This window comes from Aquarana catesbeiana, linkage group LG01, assembly GCF_042186555.1.
Source record: "Aquarana catesbeiana isolate 2022-GZ linkage group LG01, ASM4218655v1, whole genome shotgun sequence".
Lineage (NCBI taxonomy): Eukaryota > Metazoa > Chordata > Amphibia > Anura > Ranidae > Aquarana > Aquarana catesbeiana.
Window position 1 is genome coordinate 801,134,311 of NC_133324.1, and position 17,726 is coordinate 801,152,036.

A 17,726-nucleotide genomic window follows, 5' to 3' on the forward strand; every position below is an offset into this window, starting at 1 on the left:
AAGTCCTTATTTGAGTGCTTAAATACTATACAAAAAAGTGTTCCAGTGCACTGAAGTGCTACGTGCTATGTTGAAAAAATGAATGTGAAATGAATATAAAGTCCATTCAAATTAAACAGATCCAAAAAATATTATATTGGTGATAACAAACGTGTTCTTGTGTCCACTCAGGTGCTCCCCCCTTCAGTGTAAAACACGCATATGAACCTCCTTTTGGTTCTGTGTCTGTACTGGGATCCTGGGCAGATTGCTGGTACGTTTTCCACATATAAGTATAACAGAGGAAACTGGATAGTGTGATATAATTTAAACTATTTTATTAATATAAAACACTAGCCCCTTTAATAGGGTACTGGCATTTAGTGGGTGCTACAGTGCACCACTCTTTACAGATCAAACGAAAAATGCTGTGATCGCTGAACTGGTGTGTCCTTTCCATGCTGAGACCGCTCTGCTGTCTCCTGCACCGTCCTGTCCCCTCCCCAAAGCTTGTTGATACCAGGAATGTGACGTATCTTCCTCAGGGGGAATTCCCACTGTAACTGTGGGAAAGTGAATCTAATGGGAGTGGTTTCATAATTATCAATCAGCTGTACACCTTCAGGGCTCTAATTAGGAAAGCTGCTGGGTCTGCATCCCTTTAGACGTGATTTCCTATTTCAAGTATCTCACCAAAAATTACATTTTTGTAGCAGGGGGTGCCTGAAATCTGACTTGTATCCTATTGCAGACTTCTGGGAAAACTGGTGAGCCAATCACGCAAGCAGGAAATTATGTTTCTGGGGGTCATTTTGTATACATTCTGTGTACAGAACACTTCCTGGTAGCCATATTGCTTTGCATTTTTAGAAAATTACAGAGCTGCAGATTGAAAAGGAAAGTCATTTTTAATAAAATTCAATTACAATATGACTTGTGTCGTAATTGTATACGCTACATTATTTTTTCTTTATTTGCTATTTTTTTCTCCCACGAGAGTTACCCTTTAACTTTAAAAAAAAATGGTAAAAATAATATAATAATAATAATAATATTTTATATTTCTAGTCTAGGTCATAATAAAAAAAATGCATGTGCTAAAGCCCTCTGTGTTTTTCCCCAGCCTTCAGAGAAACAAGTACTATATTGCTGAGCATTGGAGGTCATTTGAGGAACAATTCTATAAAGGTTTCACCCTATGCCATGTGTCTGTGAATGATGTCACGGTTCACAGTGTTCAAGCTACAAATCAATCCATTCCAATCAGTTAATGTGAGGTGAGTGACGGTGGCGTGACTGTCAGGGATTAAACTGCTGTCTAGGCTAGGACGACGTGCTGTGCAGGTGATCAAACACAGCAGCTATGGCGAAGAAGAGGAGGTCTGTCAGTGGAGGTTATATCTTCAGGTTACAATCAGAAAGCTCACTACCTCAGAGATTCCTTTCCCCTGAGCTTTTCACCTTTACTACTGGAAACATATCTACTGGGCATGTTTATTTTTTAAACATAAATGCATTTTTCTGCCCCATTTCATGATTTGGCCTTTTTCTGTGTCCTTTAGGCATCTAGTTTCAAAGGTTATTGGTCATTTGGGTGGTAAGGCTCAAGCATTTTCTTTAACCACTTGCTTACTGGGCACTTAAACCCCCCTCCTGTCCAGACCAATTTTCAGCTTTCAGCGCTGATGCATTTTGAATGGCAATTGCGCGGTCATACAACACTGTACCCAAATGAAATTCTTACCATTTTTCCCACAAATAGAGCTTTCTTTTGGTGGTATTTGTTCACCTCTGCGGTTTTTATTTTTTTGTTAAAAAAATTTAAAAAGATCTAATTTTTTATTTATTTTTTTTGTATTTTGTTATAAAATTTTGCAAACAGGTAATTTTTCTCCTTCATTGATGTATGCTGATGAGGCGGCACTGATGGGCACCGATAGATGGCAGTGATGGGCACTGATGGGTGGCAGTAATGGGTACTGATCGGTTACACTGATAGGCAACACTGCTAGGTGGCACTGATTGGCACCACTGGTGGGCACTGATAGGTGGCACTTGTCGGCATTGATAGGTGGCACTCATGGACATTGATAGGTGGCACTGGTGGGCACTGTGGGAACTGGCAGGTGGCAATGGCAGGTGGCACTGGAAGGGGGTACTGGTGGGCACAGATGAGGCATAATTACCTCTTCCTCTTCGGGACCAATGTCCCTTGCAGATAAGCCAGTGATCAGCTTTTTTTTCTCCTCACGCTGTCAGCATGAGGAGAAAAAAAAACGATTACCACGCTTTTGTTTATATTAAGGTATATTATATATTATAATTATAATAATAATTATATATTATAATTATAATTATATTATATTAAGGCCGGGACCAGCTCCTTACTCGGATCTGTGATCACCCGAGTCTCAGTGACTCGGTCATCACAGCGAGCGCCGCGCGTGCCCTGCAGGTTGCGCGCAAAGGGGAGGCCAGAAACTCAGTTCCGCGCTGTGGCCATCATTAGTGCGGACGGCAAATGGTTAAAAACAAATGTTAAACGGTATATGGCAAAAAGTGGAACTTTGCAGGACCTAATTTGTTTTCATTATTTTGTTTTTTTTTGGTATTTATTACCCACTAGAGAAATTCTACCTGCTTCCACCCAGGGAATGAGGGTGCTGCAGACATCAATAAAAACACTATAGAGGATGGAACCACTTTAGCTCCAGAAGATTTACCCACCTTCATGACCAGGTCATTTTTTGCGATACGGCACTTTAACTGACAATTGCGTGGTCGTGCAACACTGTACACAAATCAAATTAATGTTCTTTTTTCCCACAAATAGAGCTTTCTTTTGGTGGTATTTGATCATCTCTGTGTTTTTTGCGCTATAAACAAAAAAGACAGACAATTTTGAACAACAAAAAAAAAACAATATTTTGTACTTCCTGTTATAAAACATATCCAATAAAAAAATGTAAAAAATCAAATTTCTTCATCAATTTAGGCCAATATGTATTCTGCTGCATATTTTTGGTAAAAAAATCCCAATAAGCGTGTATTGATTGGTTTGAGCAAAAGTTATAGCGTCTACAAACTATGGGATATTTTTATGAAATTTGTATTTATTTATTTTTTACTGTAATGGCGGCGATCAGCGACTTATAGTGAGACTGCGAGATCGGAGCAGACAATTCGGACACCAAGTGACACATTTGACACTTTTTGCAGACCAGTGACACTAATATAGTGATCAGTGCTAAAAAATATGCACTGTACTAATGACACTGGCAGGGAAGGGGTTAACATCAGGGGCAATCAAAATGTTAAATGTGTTCCCTGGGAGTGCTTTCTGTGTGGAGGAGGCTTTAAGGCCTGGTTCACACCTATGTGTTTTTTAGTGCATTTTCAGTTCTGCAGAAACACACTACAGTCTATTTACCATACAAAAAACTGCACTTGGAAAATAAGGTAAAAGCTGCGGTTATAAGTGAGGTACACCAATACAGAAAAGAAATATAAAAACCACGCTAAAAAATTATATTCAAAATTAGTAAAAATATACACTCCTATACAGAGGAATGTCCAACCATCACACGGTGAATAACGTGAATATTCATATGTTGTTAGGTGAAAACTGAAATAGAACAGATCTATGTGGTGAAATGCTTACCAGAAAGTAAGCCAAACAGGCGAGTGGCTTAAAACCCAGCCTGGGCCTCTAAGAAAAACGATCCCAATGGAGCAAATATATATTACACACAGTCATGCTCAAAAGTTTGCATACCCTGGCAAAAATTGTGAAATGTTGGCATTAAATTGAAAATATGACTGATCATGCCAAAAAAACTATTTTTTTAAGGATAGCAATCACATGAAGCCATTTATTATCACATAGTTTTTTGGATCCTTTTTAAACCATAATGATAACAGAAATCACCCAAATGGCCCTGATCAAAAGTTTACATACCCAGGAATGTTTGGCCTTGGTACAGATACAGAAGGTGGCACACACAGGTTAAAATGGCAATTAAAGGTTAATTTCCCACATTTGTGGCTTTGTAAATCACAATTAGTGTCTGTGTATAAATAATGTTAACTACATGGATGCACTAAGCAGGCTAGACACTGAACCATGAGGAGGTAGAAAAGAACAATTACAAGACCTGCATAACAAGGTAATGTAACTTTACAAAGATGGAAAAGGATATAAAAAGATATCCAAAGCCTTGAATATGCCAGTCACTACTGTTCAATCACTTAATAAGAAGTGAAAATTTTGGAGATCTCTTGATACCAAGCCAAGGTCAGGAAGATCAAGAAAGATTTCAGCCACAACTGCCACAGGAACTGTTCGGGATACAAAGAAAAACCCACAGGTGACCTCAGGAGAAATACACGCTGCTCTGGAAAAAGATGGTGTGGTTGTTTTTAACCACTTAAGGACCGCCTCACGCCGATGTACGTCGGCAAGGCGGCACGGGCAGGCAAAATCACGTACATGTACGTGATTTGCCTCCCGCGTGTGGGGGGTCCGATCGGACCCCCCCCCGCCGCCCGAGGCGGTCCCGTTTGGTCCCCCGGCGATCGGAGATGAGGGGGAGGCCATCCGTTCGTGGCCCCCCCCTCGCGATCGCCGCTGGCCAATCAGATCACTTCCTTTGCTGCTGTATGCTAAACAGCAGCAAAGGAAATGATGTCATCTCTCCTCGGCTCGGTATTCCGTTGCAGCGCCGAGGAGAGAAGACATCAATGTGAGTGCACCAACACTACACAACACAGTAGAACATGCCAGGCATACAAAACACCCTGATCCCCCCCCCGATCGCCCCCCGATCCCCCCCCAATCACCCCCCCCCCTCCCTGTCACAAACTGACACCAGCAGTTTTTTTTTTTTTTTTGTTTTTTTTTTCTGATTACTGCATTGGTGTCAGTTTGTGACAGTTACAGTGTTGGAACAGTGAGTATTACCCCCCTTTAGGTCTAGGATACCCCCCTAACCCCCCCTAATAAAGTTTTAACCCCTTGATCACCCCCTGTCACCAGTGTTGCTAAGCGATCATTTTTCTGATCGCTGTATTAGTGTCGCTGGTGACGCTAGTTAGTGAGGTAAATATTTAGGTTCGCCGTCAGCGTTTTATAGCGACAGGGACCCCCATATACTATCTAATAAATGTTTTAACCCCTTGATTGCCCCCTAGTTAACCCTTTCACCACTGATCACCGTATAACCGTTACGGGTGACGCTGGTTAGTTCTTTTATTTTTTATAGTGTCAGGGAACCCGCCGTTTATTACCGAATAAAGGTTTAGCCCCCCGATCGCCCGGCGGTGATATGCGTCGCCCCAGGCAGCGTCAGATTAGCGCCAGTACCGCTAACACCCACGCACACACCATACACCTCCCTTAGTGGTATAGTATCTGATCGGATCAATATCTGATCCGATCAGATCTATACTAGCGTCCCCAGCAGTTTAGGGTTCCCAAAAACGCAGTGTTAGCGGGATCAGCCCAGATACCTGCTAGCACCTGCGTTTTGCCCCTCCGCCCAGCCCAGCCCAGCCCACCCAAGTGCAGTATCGATCGATCACTGTCACTTACAAAACACTAAACGCATAACTGCAGCGTTCGCAGAGTCAGGCCTGATCCCTGCGATCGCTAACAGTTTTTTTGGTAGCGTTTTGGTGAACTAGCAAGCACCAGCCCCAGGCAGCGTCAGGTTAGCGCCAGTACCGCTAACACCCACGCACACACCGTACACCCCGGTCGTAGTCAAACCAGCACTGCAGTAACACTTGGTGACGTGGCGAGTCCCATAAGTGCAGTTCAAGCTGGTGAGGTGGCAAGCACAAGTAGTGTCCCGCTGCCACCAAGAAGACAAATACAGGCCCGTCGTGCCCATAGTGCCCTTCCTGCTGCATTCGCCAATCCTAATTGGGAACCCACCACTTCTGCAGCGCCCGTACTTCCCCCATTCACATCCCCAACCAAATGCAGTCGGCTGCATGAGAGGCATTTTCTTTATGTCCTCCCGAGTACCCCTACCCAACGAACCCCCCCAAAAAAGATGTCGTGTCTGCAGCAAGCGCGGATATAGGCGTGACACCCGCTATCATTGTCCCTCCTGTCCTGACAATCCTGGTCTTTGCATTGGTGAATGTTTTGAACGCTACCATTCACTAGTTGAGTATTAGCGTAGGGTACAGCATTCCACAGACTAGGCACACTTTCACAGGGTCTCCCAAGATGCCATCGCATTTTGAGAGACCCGAACCTGGAACCGGTTACCGTTATAAAAGTTAGTTACAAAAAAAGTGTAAAAAAAAAATATATATATAAAATAAAAAAAAAATTGTTGTCGTTTTATTGTTCTCTCTCTCTATTCTCTCTCTCTATTGTTCTGCTCTTTTTTACTGTATTCTATTCTGCAATGTTTTATTGTTATTATGTTTTATCATGTTTGTTTTTCAGGTATGTAATTATTTATACTTTACCGTTTACTGTGCTTTATTGTTAACCATTTATTTGTCTTCAGGTACGCCATTCACGACTTTGAGTGGTTATACCAGAATGATGCCTGCAGGTTTAGGTATCATCTTGGTATCATTCTTTTCAGCCAGCGGTCGGCTTTCATGTAAAAGCAATCCTAGCGGCTAATTAGCCTCTAGACTGCCTTTACAAGCCGTGGGAGGGAATGCCCCCCCCCCCCACCGTCTTCCGTGTTTTTCTCTGGCTCTCCTGTCTCAACAGGGAACCTGAGAATGCAGCCGGTGATTCAGCCAGCTGACCATAGAGCTGATCAGAGACCAGAGTGGCTCCAAACATCTCTATGGCCTAAGAAACCGGAAGCTACGAGCATTTTATGACTTAGATTTCGCCGGATGTAAATAGCGCCATTGGGAAATTGGGGAAGCATTTTATCACACCGATCTTGGTGTGGTCAGATGCTTTGAGGGCAGAGGAGAGATCTAGGGTCTAATAGACCCCAATTTTTTCAAAAAAGAGTACCTGTCACTACCTATTGCTATCATAGGGGATATTTACATTCCCCGAGATAACAATAAAAATGATAAAAAAAAATAAAAAAATGAAAGGAACAGTTTAAAAATAAGATAAAAAAGCAAAAAAATAATAAAGAAAAAAAAAAAAAAAAAAAAAAAAAAAGCACCCCTGTCGCCCCCTGCTCTTGCGCTAAGGCGAACGCAAGCGGCGGTCTGTCGTCAAACGTAAACAGCAATTGCACCATGCATGTGAGGTATCACCGCAAAGGTCAGATCGAGGGCAGTAATTTTAGCAGTAGACCTCCTCTGTAAATCTAAAGTGGTAACCTGTAAAGGCTTTTAAAGGCTTTTAAAAATGTATTTATTTTGTTGCCACTGCACGTTTGTGCGCAATTGTAAAGGATGTCATGTTTGGTATCCATGTACTCGGCCTAAGATCATCTTTTTTATTTCATGAAACATTTGGGCAATATAGTGTGTTTTAGTGCATTAAAATTTAAAAAAGTGTGTTTTTTCCCCAAAAAATGCGTTTGAAAAATCGCTGCGCAAATACTGTGCGAAAAAAAAAAATGAAACACCCACCATTTTAATCTGTAGGGCATTTGCTTTAAAAAAATATATGATGTTTGGGGGTTCAAAGTTATTTTCTTGCAAAAAAAAAAAACTTTTTCATGTAAACAATAAGTGTCAGAAAGGGCTTTGTCTTCAAGTGGTTAGAAGAGTGGGTGATGTGTGACATACGCTTCTAAATGTTGTGCATAAAATGCCAGGACAGTTCAAAACCCCCCCAAATGACCCCATTTTGGAAAGTAGACACCCCAAGCTATTTGCTGAGAGGCATGTCGAGTCCATGGAATATTTTATATTGCGACACAAGTTGCGGGAAAGAGACAAATTTTTTTTTTTTTTTTTTTTTTGCACAAAGTTGTCACTAAATGATATATTGCTCAAACATGCCATGGGAATATGTGAAATTATACCCCAAAATGCATTCTGCTGCTTCTCCTGAGTACGGGGATACCACATGTGTGAGACTTTTTGGGAGCCTAGCCGCGTACGGGACCCCGAAAACCAAGCACCGCCTTCAGGCTTTCTAAGGGCGTGAATTTTTGATTTCACTCTTCACTGCCTATCACAGTTTCGGAGGCCATGGAAAGCCCAGGTGGCACAAAACCCCCCCAAATGACCCCATTTTGGAAAGTAGACACCCAAAGCTATTTGCTGAGAGGTATAGTGAGTATTTTGCAGACCTCACTTTTTGTCACAAAGTTTTGAAATTTGAAAAAAGAAAAAAAAAAAATGTTTTTTCTTGTCTTTCTTCATTTTCAAAAACAAATGAGAGCTGCAAAATACTCACCATGCCTCTCAGCAAATAGCTTGGGGTGTCTACTTTCCAAAATGGGGTCATTTGGGGGGCTTTTGTGCCACCTGGGCATTCCATGGCCTCCGAAACGGTGATAGGCAGTGAAGAGTAAAATCAAAAATTCACGCCCTTAGAAATCCTGAAGGCGGTAATTGGTTTTCGGGGCCCCGTACGCGGCTAGGCTCCCAAAAAGTCCCACACATGTGGTATCCCCATACTCAGGAGAAGCAGCTAAATGTATTTTGGGGTGCAATTCCACATATGCCCATGGCCTGTGTGAGCAATATATCATTTAGTGACAACTTTGTGCAAAAAAAAAAAAAGTGTCACATTCCCGCAACTTGTGTCAAAATATAAAATATTCCATGGACTTAATATGCCTCTCAGCAAATAGCTTGGGGTGTCTACTTTCCAAAATGGGGTCATTTGGGGGGGGTTTGTGCCACCTGGGCATTTTATGGCCTCCGAAACTGTGATAGGCAGTGAAGAGTGAAATCAAAAATTTACACCCTTAGAAATCCTGAAGGCGGTGATTGGTTTTCGGGGTCCCGTACGCGCCCAGGCTCCCAAAAAGTCCCACACATGTGGTATCCCCGTACTCAGGAGAAGCAGCTGAATGTATTTTGGGGTGCAATTCCACATAGGCCCATGGCCTGTGTGAGCAATATATCATTTAGTGACAACTTTTTGTAAATATTTTTTTTTTTTTTTGTCATTATTCAATCACTTGGGACAAAAAAAATAAATATTCAATGGGTTCAACATGCCTATCAGCAATTTCCTTGGGGTGTCTACTTTCCAAAATGGGGTCATTTGTGGGGGTTTTGTACTGCCCTGCCATTTTAGCACCTCAAGAAATGACATAGGCAGTCATAAACTAAAAGCTGTGTAAATTCCAGAAAATGTACCCTAGTTTGTAGACGCTATAACTTTTGCGCAAACCAATAAATATACGCTTATTGACATTTTTTTTACCAAAGACATGTGGCCGAATACATTTTGGCCTAAATGTATGACTAAAATTGAGTTTATTGGATTTTTTTTATAACAAAAAGTAGAAAATATCATTTTTTTTCAAAATTTTCGGTCTTTTTCCGTTTGTAGCGCAAAAAATAAAAACTGCAGAGGTGATCAAATACCATCAAAAGAAAGCTCTATTTGTGGGAAGAAAAGGACGCAAATTTCGTTTGGGTACAGCATTGCATGATCGCGCAATTAAAAGTTAAATCGACGCAGTGCCAAATTGGAAAAAGACCTCTGGTCCTTAGGCAGCATAATGGTCCGGGGCTCAAGTGGTTAAGGAGCACAATATGATGATACTTGAACATGGACAAGTTGTACCCAAACACATTTTTTATCATTTTGTTCCCACAAATAGAGCTTGCTTTTGGTTTGATCACTGCTGGGGTTTTTATTTTTTGCACAACAAATAAAAAAGGACTGACAATTTTGGAAAAAAAAAAGGTTTTCTTTTTTTCTGTTATAATATTTTGTAAATAAGTAGGTTTTCTGCTTCACTGATGGGCACTGATGAGGTGGCACCAATAAGGTGGCACTGATGGACACTGATAGGTGGCACTGGTATGCAGCACTGATGGGCACTGATAAGCGGTTCTGATGGGCACTGAAATTCTGCACTGATGGGTACTTATGGGTGGCACTGATGAGTGGTTTGAATGGGCACTGATAGGTGGCAACTGATGGGCACAGATTGGCACTGATAGGTGGCACTGGATACTGATGGGTGGCACTGATGGACACTGATAGACGGCACTGATGGGCATCACTGATAAGGAGACATCTGGCAGGCATTGGGAATGGTCACTGACTGTAACCATTTGTGGGCACTGATTGGCATATTTTGAGCAGTGTGGCATCCCTGGTGGCCATAGGTGGCATACCTGGTCATCCATCCATGATGGCCATCCCTGGTGGTCCTGGTGGCCCAGTGTGGGCATCCGCAGGGGGGCTACGCTGATAATCAGCGCATACCCACCCTGTCAGGCGAGCCGCCGATCAGTTCCCCTCTACTCATGTCTGTCAGTTGCGAGTGAGGAAAAGCCGATACACGGCTTTTCCTGTTTACACTCTGATCAGCCATGATTGGTTACAGCTAATCACCTGGTAAAGAGCCTCCGTCAGAGGCTCTTTACCGAGATCAGTGTAGCGGTGTGTCATACTGACACGCCGCACCACCGATCGCCGCGCTGCGTGCTCCCACAGGCGCGCACCGGCAGTCATATGACGTCCAGTCAGGATAACTGAACCACCACCCAGCCATTTTTAAAAACAACCACACCGTCTTTTTGGAGAGTAGCCTGTATTTCTCCTGAGGTTACCTGTAGGTTTTTCTTTGTATCCTGAGCAATTCTTCCACCAGTTGTGGCTACAATAATTCTTGGTCTAACTGACCTTGGCTTGGTATCAAAAGAGCCCCTAATTTTTAAATGTGGGAAATGAACCTTTAACTGCCATTTTAACCTGTGTGTGCCACCTTCTGTGTCTGTACCAAGGCCAAACATTCCAGGTTATGTAGACATTTTATCAGGGTCATTTGGGTGATTTCTGTTATCATTATGATTTAAAATGTGATAATAAATAGCTTCATGTGATTGCTATCCTTAATAAAAGACATTTTTTTGGCATGATCAGTCATATTTTCAATATTAATGCCAAATCTTCCCAATTTCTGCCAGAGTATGCAAACTTTTGAGCACGACTGTATATACAAATCGCCCCCCGAAGTCTCCAAAAGTAGTACAGGAACTACTTTTGGGAATCGGTGCAGCACTGCAAAGTTGGCGCCGCACCGATCCGGACGGTGCCATTCCCGGTAATAGCCGCCTATTTGGCATGCAATTTGACATGTCAAATCGCCCCAATGTGAACCTAGGCTAACACTGTCATTATTTCACCTGGTCATCCAACCAGTAACACACAGAGAAAAAAAGGTAAAAAAAGGAAACAAATGCTGCCTCCATATGTATGTATGTGACTCCCTGGTGATGATGCGGCGGTGTCCCTAGAGGCTGCAGTTGTTAGATCTTATGAGGCGCTGACGCATTTAACCACTTCCGGACTGCCGCACGCCGATATCCATCCTAACTTTGAAGAGGCATATCTTTATTATGGCAGCAGCTAGCTGTCATAACCCTGGTATCCTCTTCTTCGGCGGGCGGTCTGATTTCCGATAATAGTGGTCTCTGCAGTGGATTCCCAGCGAGATCACTTTTATTGGCGGCGGGAGAGAGCCTCCCTCCCGCCGCTCTCCGTTGCCCTCTGCCGCTTACCGGAGCCATCAGTATCGGCGGAGCCGATCGGATCCTTCTCCTTCCTGGGTATGGAAAAGAGTGAGGGAAAGATGGCTCCCACCAGGCTCCATACCATTACAGGGCGAAAGCAACATCAAAATTTTGCTTCCGCCCCTAGGCTCTTAAAGGGCCTTTTTTTAAAAATGTTTTTTTCAAATGAAAAAATTATTTTTTTTTTTTTATTGCATTTTAGTGTAAATATAAGATCTGAGGTCTTTTTGACCCCAGATCTCATATTTAAAGAGGTCCTGTCATGCTTTTTTCTATTACAAGGGATGTTTACATTCCATGTAATAGGAATAAAAGTGACACCATTTTTTTAAAAAAAAAGAACAGTGCAAAAATAAAAAATAAAAGGTAAAATAAATAAGAATTTTTTTTTTTTAAACACGCCCTGTCCCGCTGTGCTCGCAGGCAGAAGCAAGCGTGAGTAGCGCCTGCATATGAGAACTGTGTTCAAACCACACATGTGAGGTATTGCCACGATCGGTAGAGTGAGAGCAATAATTCTAGCCCTAGACCTCCTCTGTAACTAAAAACATGCAACCTGTAGAATTTCTTAAACGTCGCCTATGGAGATTTTTATGGGTAAAAGTTTGTCGCCATTCCACGAGCGGGCGCAATTTTGAAATGTCACATGTTGGATATCAGTTTACTGTGCTCTTATTTTTTAATTCAAAAAAGTGTATTTTTTCCAAAAAAAGTGCGCTTGTATGACCGCTGCGCAAATACGGTGTGACAGAAAGTATTGCAACGGCCGCCATTTTATTCTCTAGGGTGTTAGGAAAAAATGTATAATGTTTGGGGGTTTTAAGTAATTTTCTAGCAAAAAAAAACATTTTTAACAAGTTTTTAACTTGTAAACAACAAATCTCAGAAAGAGGCTCAGTCCTTAAGTGGTTAATTTTTAGAGGGTGTAAAGCCCCTTAACCTATGACAGCCATAATGCGATCTGGTATTCGGGTGGGGAGGATCCCATCATATCACCCTTTCTTCTGCTATGGAAGAACCCTCAGCTGTCCCACATTTATGTACAGTTTATACCGACCCTGTCATTTGGCCAAAATTCGGGATGGAAAAAGTTAGAGACGCGGTGTGGATGGGAGTGCTGCTTCTATTTGATGCCCTAAACTACCAGATCCATTTGCCAAATTCCCATTTTTTGCTACCTACAATTTAGGCATGTGTTTTACGCCCAATTTGGTATAGCCACATTAGTGGTCAAGGTTGAGGACTTGGAAGGCTTTGTTACGTGATGGTGAATTGTAAGGCACTTTCTATAATTTATAAACAGTTATTCACTGACACAAGCAAGGTCATGGTGTCTTGTAGATGATGTCTTATTAGACGAAATGCGCCGGAACGGGCTCTTCTGGTGCCACTGCGTCACTTTCTATACTTTTTACTACAAAGCATTTTTTTTATCTTCATAAAATGTGAGTGTTCCCCTTTTTATATACAATAAATATTTTATATCAAAATGGAATCACACTATGTGGCCTATTCCTTCTTCTCCTTATAAACATACCACTTGGAAGAGATTTTCTGATCCATTCTCTGGTCATCACCCCTCCGGTGGATATCCATTGGAAGCAGTGCTGTGAAGGATTATAGGAGTCTATATCCTCAACTGGATGCTGTGTGTACCGATGAATGGTCCCCTGGGTGTATTACACCACAAGCTTTACTGACTCATTAGGCGTACACCTATTTGGGTTCAACTTTTCTGGTAAGCCTTGTATTTATCGGTGGTGGATTATCTAATGGCAAATCGACTGCACCACGCATTTATTTCAAGTCTCCATGTCACTATGATTATCTGTTCATGGACTTTGATATTCACTTATGAACGTATATTTATTTCACTTTTGTTTCACAGTATTATTTTTCACTAATTTAAGTCAGTTTTTCACAACTGTCTATGTAACTACATGGAGATATTTTGATTGTTTCATTACCGAGCATAGATATAATTTTTTATATATTAATGCATTATATACTTATGAGGTCACTGCATTGAGTATACTTTCTATTCTCTTGTGGTGTATTCCACCGATATCACATTAGCGCTGCACTTTGTTTATATATATATATATATATATATATATATATAGTGTCTTGTAGAAATGCCTGGTTGTCATAGGGTGTATTTGACTCCAGCCATATTAGCTAAGTTCTTTCCCTCTCAGTCCTCTACCTGCTGGCGATGTCCTGCCCCACAAGCTGACTTTATTCATATATTTTGGGACTGTGTGGCTATCCAACAATTTTGACTGGCTGTTGTACAATGTGTCCAGGCGGTCTCAACCATACATATACAGTGGGGATGGAAAGTATTCAGACCCATTTAAATGTTTCACTCTTTGTTATATTGCAGCCATTTGTTAAAATCATTTAAGTTCATTTTTTTCCTCATTAATGTACACACAGCACCCCATATTGACAGAAAAACACAGAATTGTTGACATTTTTGCAGATTTATTAAAAAAGAAAAACTGAAATATCACATGGCCCTAAGTATTTAGACCAGTGGTTCTCAACCTGGGGGTCGGGACAAATGATGATTTGCCAGGGGTCACCAAATCCTTGGCTGTTTCTGAAGCCCATACCGCTCTCCCAGCCTTTTTGTGGCCACCCAGCAGGGCTGTTCCTGGAGCCTGCAGCCACCCGCCGTCTGGAAGACACCCTATCTCCTGATTTCGGCATAGGTGTCTCTGCTACGAGACACCACAAAGTCGGAGACACAGTGAGTAACACTACCTGTGATTATAGTTGCCATTAAAAGTCCCCACTACAGTTCTCAGATCAGCAGATGAGCTTGCTCAAGAGCACCTAAGTTGGCTGATCAGAACTCCCCACCAACATTGCCACACATCCTATCCCCCCCCCCCCCCCCCCCCACCAAGGAGTAAGAGAAGGAATAAAAATAGAGAATACATAGAAGGAAAAGAGGGAGAGGAAAAAAGAAAAAGGGAGAGAAAGAATAAGAGAAAGAACAAGAAAGATGGCTAGAAAGAGGGATGGGGGAAAAAACAAGAAATAAGGATAGAGAGAGATAAAAGGGAAAGAAAGGAGAACAAAGAGAAAGAGTGGTACATCCTAAAATGTACCATAAGGGATTTTAATACTGTGCGAGTGGAAGGGATTCGGGGAGCACTAAATGTCCATGGGTTAGGGGCGCAAATTACTTGTCTTGCCTTGGGTGCTGACAACCCATGCTATGAAAATAATTTTACGGTTGGGGGTCTCCACAACTTGGGGAATTTTATCAAGGGGTCACGGCACTAGAGAGGTTGAGAACCACTGATTTAGACCCTTTGCTGTGACACTCACATATTTAACTCAGGTGCTGTCCATTTCTTCTGATCATCCTTGAGATGGTTCTACAGCTTCATTTGCGTCCAGCTGTGTTTGATTATACTGATTGGACTTGATTAGGAAAGCCACACACCTGTCTATATAAGACCTTACAGCTCACAGTGCATGCCAGAGCAAATGAGAATCATGAGCTCAAAAGGAACTGCCTGAAGAGCTCAGAGACAGAATTGTGGCAAGGCACAGATCTGGCCAAGGTTACAAAAACATTTCTGCTGCACTTAAGGTTCCTAAGAGCACAGTGGCCTCCATAGTCCTTAAATAGAAGATGTTTGGGATGACCAGAACCCTTCCTAGAGCTGGCCACCCAGCCAAACTGAGCTATCGGGGGAGAAGAGCCTAGGTGAGAGAGGTAAAGAAGAATCCAAAGATCACTGTGGCTGAGCTCCAGAGATGCAGTCGGGAGATGGGTGAAAGTTGTAGAAAGTCAACCATCACTGCAGCCCTCCATCAGTCATGGCTTTATGGCAGAGTGGCCCAACGGAAGCCTCTCCTCAGTGCAAGACACATGAAAGCCCGCATGGAGTTTGCTAAAAAAACACCTGAAGGACTTCAAGATGGTGAGAAATAAGATTCTCTGGCCTGATGAGACCAAGATAGAACTTTTTGGCCTTAATTCTAAGTGGTATGTGTGGAGAAAACCAAGCACTGCTCATCACCTGTCCGATACATTCCCAACAGTGAAGCATGGTGGTGGCAGCATCATGCTTTGGGGGTGTTTTTCAGCTGCAGGAACAGGACAACCGGTTGCAATTGAGGGAAAGATGAATGCAGCCAAGTACAGGGATATGCTGGACAAAAACCTTCTCAAGTGCTCATCACTTCAGACAGGGCCGAAGGTTTACCTTCCAACAAGACAATGACCCTAAGCACACAGGTAAAATAACGAAGGAGTGGCTTCACAACAACTCCGTGACTGTTCTTGAATGGCCCAGCCAGAGCCCTGACACTTACCTTACTTTCATTGCTATTCTATTATGCCAGGAAAATCCTAACTTTAGCATGGAAAAAAACTTGTAGCTCTGTCAATATTTGCCTGGAAGGCATTGATTAACAAGACTCTACCTTTTATATAAGGCTACTTATGCTAGTAGAGGTGTGCCAGACAAGTTTGATACGGTTTGGGTTGGGTGTATGATATGTCCACAGTAACTAATTAAATGATTTAAGTCTAAAGGCCCATACACACAATCGGACCTTTTGACAACAATGGTCTGACGGACCTGTTTTATCGGACAATCCGATGTGTGTATGCTCCATCGGACAATTGTTTTCAGTTTTTCAACAGACAAATGTTCGCTGTGAATGCTCTTAAACTTTCCGACAACAAATGTCCGATGGAGGATAATCCGATTGTGTGCACACAAGTCTATTGGACTAAAGTCCAAAGTGCAAACACGCATGCTCAAAACCAATGCTAAAGATCAGACAACAATAGCAGAAGTTGCCCAAAGGGTGGCGGTAAAGAGTTGAAAAAACACGTGATTTGGGGAATGTTGGCTGAAAAATTCTGCCATGTGTATGCAAGTTCACAGCCAACACCCCTTCGGACAAAAATCCACGGAAAAGTCTGATGTAAGTCCGATCATGTGTACGAGGCTTAAGGCAGCCCATAGATGGTGCAAATTTCTTGCTTGCAACCACAGATTTCTCCCATCAACACAGACATTGTTGACAGGGAAATCCCTCCTGAACAATTGTCTTCTCCTGGCGGGGGGGGCAAGGGGTGGGCAGGGAAGCAGTCCCTGCCTGAAGAAGACAGTGATTATCTCTAGAGGCTAAAGCAGTTGTTTGCAATAAGAAGCTAATCCTGCAGGCTGGTTGTACCCAAGCTGAGTGATTGATCAACTTATTACATTCAGCCTGCCCATTAGTGGTTTGAATCTCGGTCGGCCTAACATATCTATCCTGCTATTACATACCTGAGGTTAGGGTATATTCCATGTGCCTTAGTACTCTTTGACATGTGCCTCCAGAGAAGATATTCCATCAGCATTTAAGGTTATTCCTGCAAAGCCTAATTATACCCCACATGGACTGGCTACTGTCATGACAATGTCTCACTGTAAATGCCATGTTGATGATCTGTTTGTGATGGGTGTCTATAACATGTTACTTAGACCCCTTTCACACTGAGGCAGTTTTCAGGCGTTTTAGCGCTAGAAATAGCCTCTGAAAAGTGACTGAAAACTGCCTCCCATTCATTTGCATGATTACTTTCACACTCAGGAGGTGTGCTTGCGGAACGTTATAAAAAGTCCTGCAATCAGCATCTTTGGGGCAGGTTTGTAGTGCTGTAAAAAGCGCTCCAAAAATGCCCCTGCCCTGTTTTTTGGATTTTTTTAGGTCACGTTGTCACATGACCTTTAAAAAAATGCCCCACTGGCGCCCGAAAAGCACTGCAAAAGCGCCACTAAAACACAGCTAAAGCACCGCAAACACAACCAGCACTTTAGCAGCGTTTAAGTGTCAAAGGGGTCTTAAAGCTGTATTGACTGCTAGTGCTGATCTATTGTATCTGTAGTTTTGGTTGTAACTGTTGTGTACATTGTTTTATACTTTACACCACATGACCAGGCCATTTTTTGGAGCGGTTGTGCAATGCGGTTGTGCAATGCTGTACACAAATAAAATGTATGTCCTTTTTTTCCCACAAATAGAGCTTTCTTTTGGTGGTGTTTGATCACCTCCGTGGTTTTTATTTCTTG